Source organism: Dermacentor silvarum, chromosome 9, assembly GCF_013339745.2.
Source record: "Dermacentor silvarum isolate Dsil-2018 chromosome 9, BIME_Dsil_1.4, whole genome shotgun sequence".
NCBI lineage: Eukaryota > Metazoa > Arthropoda > Arachnida > Ixodida > Ixodidae > Dermacentor > Dermacentor silvarum.
The window spans coordinates 23248721-23256323 of NC_051162.1; the positions used below are offsets into that span (position 1 = coordinate 23248721).

General features: G+C 43.0%; 1 long non-coding RNA gene across 2 annotated transcripts; it reads right to left on the minus strand.

Annotated features, from left to right (window-relative positions):
• Nucleotides 1-2173: 2173 nt before the first annotated feature.
• LOC125940053 (uncharacterized) lies at nucleotides 2174-6744 on the minus strand. Of its 2 annotated transcripts, none has more exons than XR_007463276.1 (3): nucleotides 5720-5738; nucleotides 3850-4032; nucleotides 2174-2392 (listed from the first exon to the last, which is right to left on the minus strand). It is a non-coding gene; the product is annotated as an uncharacterized LOC125940053 (long non-coding RNA). The 2 variants fall into 2 exon arrangements; XR_007463275.1 differs by lacking the exon at nucleotides 5720-5738 and adding an exon at nucleotides 6522-6744 and having other exon boundaries at nucleotides 2175-2392.
• Between the last annotated feature and the right edge of the window lie 859 nt (nucleotides 6745-7603).

Below are 7603 nucleotides of genomic sequence, written 5' to 3' on the forward strand. Positions count from 1 at the left end.
GCCGGTCACGGTGGGTTCAGCAAATGACATGACGTAAAAAAAGACACCCTTTTCCCTTGATGTGCTAGTGAAACTCGTGGAAACTGTTCGAGTTTTTGTGTATATCGAAAGCCTACACACACACCGGCAGATACCTGCAGTTTGGCTCAAACCACTCCATATCCCACAATACATTGGTAGTCGCAACGCAACTGAAAAGACCATCTGCAGTTCAAGAGAGGAGAGAAAAATATTGGAGAAAGCGATTATCATGGACCTCTTGAACAATGGCTACAAAAGAAGCTTCATTCACCACGTGTTGCAACAACTTGACCTGGGCGCCCACACACCCCTCAAACACTTTCCTACACGAACCGTCAGTAATACTGCCTTCCGTCAGCCATCCCTTTGGATCTCCGTCACGTACATTTATGGTATAAGCAAACAGCTAGCATGAGTGCTGGGAAAGGAGGGTATCCATGTTGTGCAAAAACCCACATCAACGCTTCAGCGGCTCATACCACGACTATAAGATCGGCCTCCAAAAGAAGTTCCCATGATTAGTTTACCAGGTGCCTTGTGCCTGAGTGCTACACCTCCTACATCGGTGAGACGAACTTCCCAGAAAGAATTCAGCTGCACAAAAACGATGTAGGCAGTTTCAATGCAGAGCGCAACGCCCTCGCAGAACATTGTGAGAAGCATGACCATCGCATCAACTTTGACGGCACCAGTGTCATTGGCACTAAAGCTAACCACATGAGGAGGCTCTACCTAGAATCGTGGTATATGCAAGCCATGCAAGGAAACCTGAACAAATCCACGGGAGCACTTCCAAGCGTATAACTGCACGACCTTCAAAGCCACCGGCAAGCACGACAACAAAGAGACCTAGACCAGAAAAGGTGAAAAGCACAACACAAGACTGCTCAAGAACGATATGTGTGGTCTTTCCGAGCGTCAGTTTTAAATTAAATCAAATCTTGGCTGGAGAGTCGTCCTTTACTGACAATTTTTTTAATAAGCCTGACAGACTTCTGTAGATGTTTACCTTTATAACTAAGATATGCACTCGCGTGTGCACTGCAGGTGTTGCAAAAATGGTGCGCTGCACTTTGACAGTGCTAACATTCTAGATGAAAGCAAAGATCACACGTAAACTCCTGGAAGCGCATCATACGAGGAAAAGATGCAATACCTCCGTGAGCAAAGCTTCAGTTTTCTTGTACAGATCAAAATAAGACCTTTTTCTGCCTCAAGATAAAATGCACCTTAGAGTGTATGTCGGCCCTAAGTTCATCATTGGGACACGTCTTTTGTTTTGCATTGTGTGCATGCATGCACGATGCAGCGTTTATATTTAGCCTGCCATGTTGCAAGAAATTGTTTGCGAGGTCGTGCGCTGCAGTTATGTCCTCGAAAAATCTAGTTTTTTCAGGGATCACGTGGACCTGACTACGCAGACTGAGAACTTATTTTCACAGGAATTCAGGTCGGCCATTTAAAATTTGTTTATTCCTTTTTTAATGGGCCCAGATATCTGTTCCGATATAAATTAAGCTTGCCGTGTTTGACGCAGAACTATCACAGTAAAGCACAGTGCGTTTATGATGAATTTGGAGCTAAGCCCATGGGTACTAAACATTCATTGTAGCAGAACAAACTCGCAAGAAACTTATCTGCTCTTGCACAAAGATGACAGACCATTAAGTTCTTTGACATTGAAAGACGGAATCCGAAGTGCTGCAACTGTTAGGATGCCTCCAAAGCGAAAGGTTTATAGCGAACACTTTAATGCACTTGTTTAGTATCTTCCTAAAGTTCCCTAAATCTGTGACAAAGGTTGGTTTTGAAAACTATTAACGCTGTGATTTTCTGTCACTAAAAGCAAATGAACACTGGTGCTAGGGTAACATCCTTTTATTTATGTCGACTGCACCTTGAAGACCTTTCGCGTCAAGAATATTCTGTGCCTGCCATGGCACAGAATATTCTTGATCTACGCATGTAACTGTGCAACACTATGCCAGTTTATTTCCATTCCACAGATCAAACAACCTACCATTAAAGAATTTAAGTTTTAGAGAAGATATGAGTTGAAAACCTGAAGAACTGTCTTAAAAGAACCAAAAAAAAGAACCAACACAGATGTACTCTAATGTTATGCCTATGAGACGAAACCCTGCAAAAATAATGTCACGGAGTGTAGGTCTAAAAGCTGCCGATGAAGCCTTTGTAACAGTACTCACGTCGTGTTCGCAGCCTCTCCGGTGACATCTCACGAGCCTTTTGAAGTGATGCCATTACACTTGCTTCGCAAGGGATGTGTTTCATTTCTGCCATTTTCACAATTTTGTTGATCCCTTTTGCAATACAAGGTGATGGGTCAATCTTAGTCAGTCTTGCAAAGTCACTGCAAAATTGCAAAAAAAAGATGTGTCTGAAGTGCACTACAAGAACCAAGCAAATACATAGCAGTTATTTTTACCATCATGTTATCTACAAGCACACAATTTACATTGAAGATTTGGCAAACGACAGATGTAAACAATCCAAGTGAGCACTCTGACCTCACGAAATAGAAATGGCATTTTTCTTCTGAAGGTGTATGAGAAACTGAAAATTTCTAGTCACACAGAAAAGAAAACCAAGTTATGGTGCTCATTGTTTACTCTTTTTTTATTGAAATAAAAATGAATCGAGTTGTCCCCATGTCTTAGCCACCACTACCCTTTTTCGCTTAACACAGAAAAGTTTTAAAAAATTGTCGCAGTTTCACCCGAAAGGCGAAGCATCAATTGCGATAGCAAATTAGTAGAGAGCTATACGGAGTAAGCATAGTAGTTTTATCAGCTGTATAAATTTGGACATGCAGTAGCATCAGCAACGCGCAGTACTGTTGTCGACGCCGTCGTCGTGCCCGCGTTCGCACCGAACGTGCCCGGCGTTGGTGACTGTTGCCGGTGCCTCTGCGGGTGGCTCGGAGGTTTTCGATGAGATCTGAACAGGACACTCGTCGAGCAGCGCCGGAAGTCTTTACCCACCTTCTGTCTCCCAACGTTTTTACATAAATAGGGATTTGGTGCGGCAGCTAAACGTCGCCTCCCCTCCCTCCTTTCCCCCACCCCCCGGCCTTTCACGCCATGGAAGAAGTCGTATTTGCTCTATATATATATATATATGGTGATTGTAAAGGAGAAAAGAGATGCTTAATTCTGCAGCCCTTCATGGAGCACAGCGCAGAAGCGCGTTTGTCTTCCGCCATGTGTTCGCTCGCCATGAAAGTGTGCGTCCCTCGCGCCCTTTCAGTCGCACATACAGCATACCTCGATTTCATCACCGTTGACGTCATACGGAACCTCACGGCGACGGCAGAAATCCGCTTTGGAGTGTCCATGTAATTGCTATTGCAATAATAAAAAAGAAAGTCTTGCTTTCGGTAAGTTCAAAAGTTATCTCTTCAACACAGTTCTCTAGTATTTTTCACACATAAGCACTATGCACACACACACACAATGTAGTTCAGTCAGCATTCATCAAAAATGCCAGTGTCTTCATACAAACGTTGAACGACTTTCATTGCTTTGTGGTGTACCTTTTGATGGCCAAGCGTCTGTGGTGCAAGGACAGCCTTGGTGACATAGCTAATGAGTCTTCTGCCCGAATACATTAGAGCACTAACTTTTTCATCAGATAAATATGTAGAGAGCAGTAGTCTTTTTTTAGTACACTAGAACATGTGTGTGCATTAAAATTAGTTTTTACACCATTTACAAAAGCTCTAGTTCTTTTTGAATGCAGCCGCCTCCACAACCATGCAGGCTAAGTTAATGTAAATGCTGTTTCATACATAGTAGCAAAAGTACTTACCCTCTCAAAGCTCATCATGTATGGGTACTTCCTCTTCGCCTCATGAATATTATTTATCAAGGCCATCCTTTCATTGATATGATCCTCGTTAGGGGAGCATTTGTGACATTCACAACTGAGCCAGTCCGTGTGCATTGCAAAACTTGTTTCGTCTTCTCCGGCTATTGTAGAGATAGCAACATCCTGAGGGAAGCAACACCAATATAGCTGATTGCAGCATAAATACACCTGCACTATGCAAGGAAATATTTCAGTAATGTTCAAGAGGTATTGTCAAAAGTTAACGGCCTCATTTACAATCCTTTTATGTGATACATTTACACCAACACACAACTACGTAGGATTTCGTCAACCATGAAAATAGCTAATTAGGTGGATTAACATATGGCCTTGTTCCCACCTGCTAGACAAGCAGCAAACCCACAAAGGACTGTGGTCGAGCACCAAATAACTTTATTAGTATCCCAAAGGCCTCGTTTCAACTGTATCCTTGCATTTTGTTGCAATTGGTCTTTCTGATTTATGGTATTTAGTTTTGCCTAGCTAAATTGATTTGTTAAATATTTGGCCAGCCTAAATTGAATCACGAATCCAAAATACTTTGATACCACCTCAAAACAGAGAGCACTAAAAAAACAGAATTAAATTCTGAGCGCTTCTACTCAGTGAAAATTAGAAATAGTTGAAAGCATTATCAAATGAAAATACTACGGTCACCATTAGCTTGCTACACGTCATCCTAGATAAACAAATCAACATATTGTATTTCACTGCGGAATGCCCCCCACGATCTTTTGCACTTTGTGCCACTGGAGCTCCACTGTGGCTGTTTCTTCACTGCCCTTCCTGCGTGACCCAAACTTCGTGTGGTTCTCGCCCACACAACCATCCCTAGGGAGAACTCTTCGCTGATTCTTGAATCTGTAGCGCAAGGCTACCTTCCAGGAGTCCCGCGAGTTGCATGAACAATAGAATAATATTGTGCTCCAATTCAGAGGTCACTTATTGTAAAGGGCCAAATGAAATGTTTAGTAAGCATCATAGAAACAAGGAAAAGGCAAAGCAGTGCAAACAACACAAATGACAGAACACATGCTGATACTACCAATTGAAAGTGGTTTTATGATCATGTGCAATAAGTTCTCTCAAGAAAGAACAGAAAGATTAATGACACCCCAAAAAACAAAAGTCAGACACAATTTCTGAGAGAAAAGAACTTAAGATTTCAGGTAGAGCAGTTTCTTTACGAGTGTGGTCGAAGGCGGGCTGACGCAAGTCACTCCCCTCATGTAGATGATGAAAGCTTCATAGGTTTCCCTAGGTGTTTTTCCTTGATATTAAAACGCACGTCTGGTGAAGCTTCTGTCCGCAGTTATTACGTTTGGAGTGTATGGGAATATTGCTCTCTGTTCCAGCCTCAATGAATTTGTACGCTCAAGGATTTTTACGATAATGGATGTGCCCAGAATCACATTGTCTAGAATCCCCACAGCTGGCTGCCCCAAGTAAAATAACAATTTACTTACAGCTCTACTTTCTACTACGTCCCTCAGTTGTGGGCTGTAAGCACACAGTAAGCAAATTACTACTATCTCGAACTTTCTCACCAGCAAAACTATTTTATCATCTCAACAACTCGGCCAATAAAAAAGATTAAAAAATTTGGCGGTGCTCCAAATGCTCTGATGTATACAATGTGCAAAATACGCATGCTGCCACTCCAACCACGTTCCACCTACATATGCTCTTGTCATTATCAAACAGCAGATGCAAAACACGTAGCAGGTGCATTTGAAGTGGAAGCGTGCTCTAACTGTCTTCAAATTTCTCAACGAAATTTAAGCTAGTTTAAGGCTACACATGCACATACCTCGACAGCCCCACGGGGGGTCTTCAGAAAAGTTCTAGCATCTTTTGGAAGATTCCGGAAAAACACGTGTGCTCTTAGAAGTCAGAGAGGCGGTGTCAGGGACCTGTGAGTAATGTTACATTGTAGAGCCCACTTTGCAAGCGAAGCTGCGAAATTTTAGCTGCTAGTGCTTTGGCTTCCTGCCCGTTCTGCGGTTTCCAGCACGTCAGCGTTAAATACATCGGAAAACCGTTCTTCTGAATCCTCACCGGCTTCGGATAGTCACCAGTCGACGGAAACCTCCGCATTACGATCTGAACAATCTGAGCTGCTTTCTGTGCAACCTGGGCCGGTATATTGTAGCGATGCCTTATGCTTTATTTACTAGTCTTAACATCCACCACTCACGGCCAGCTGATCCAGTTGATAACGTGAACGGACCGTCGCTCTGACCACTGACCAAGCGCGAAAAGCGCGAAGGGGCATTAGCATCCGGAAAGGCATCGCTACAAAATACCAGCCTTGAACAATAGACTGTAGCCGCGCTACTGCTAACAGGCGTTGCGCTTACTGCACTGAAGCTAGGATACTCGCTTTCGGAGTAGCTCGCTTGCGGTTCACTTTTGGGCACGCTACTGCTAGCCCGTCGCGAACGCTTACTGAGCTGCCGGTACGCAAGGCTGTCGCCGGCCTCGACAGGCTGGCCAAGCGCTTCAAACAATTCGGCAACCTCGCGGCGTGCTCTGCTCTTGACATATCTCAACATAGTGTTCATAATCAATACACATACGCGTGCTAGCTGCGCTAACAAACGTTTACTTACCGTTACGAGACAAAGGGCTGCTGTTCCCACCGGAGCTCACATCGCGTCTTCTGTGCCACCGCTTTCGATGTTGCGATAAACAGACGTTCAAAGCTTGCGGTTCGTACGACTTTCCGATCGGTGGGCACTCTGGAGGACGCCAGTGACGATCACGCAGCCCCAGCCCCAACAGCAATTAAAAAAACTAATGCAAACACGCGACTTCAATTTCACTCCGGCTCCGAGAAGAATGATGCCATCGCAACGCAAATACGCCGCCAAAGCAGGCAGAAGGAAAACGCGAGACGTTGCGCCACAGCTGCTTCTTGCCAATTCTTCTTTATAATTGCTACTATAATTACGGTATTATTTTATAATATTAAATGTAATATTATGTAATAATAATTATACAAAAAACACAACGTTCAGAAGGTTTTATCTTTAAAGTATAAACGAAAAGCTGTTGATTATTGTAGGCGCCATTTTGTTAAGGACAATTTACAGGACTTTGGCGTGAAATTTGAAATATTACGTTCATTTGCTAGAAAAAGTTATTTCGAAGAAACAAATAATTAGCACAATACTAATACCGATTGCTTTACCTACACGTGCACCAACCAAAAATTATCGAATTGGGGTAGGCAAGAGATAAAGGCGAACTTTGGACGCAATGATTTATAGCGCGTCGAAACAAAAAGATAGCAATTATGTAATATTGTTTATATTTCAGGGAACTGTCACTACTTGAGATTATTTAAACCAGTAGGTTGTGATCTAAACTATACAAAAGCAACAAAATAAACAACACAATTATATTAAAATAGGGCATCAGATATTAAAATAATAAAATAAAATAGCACAGCAATTATATAATAGAGATTTAGACACAATGCCGTGTGCAATATTACGAGGCTGCGCGGGGAATATGCTTATATTATGGAGTGGATTGCAGATAAGCCTTGAAGGTCAATCATATAAATTAACACGACAGCGTTAAGGACCCCGTGTCGCAGAAAATGCGGCGTTGGTGTCGGCGTAAGCGCCGGCGTCCGTGGTAGAGAAAATCATCCCGGACCACCCCGACCGCGCAGGCCCTTCGTGTG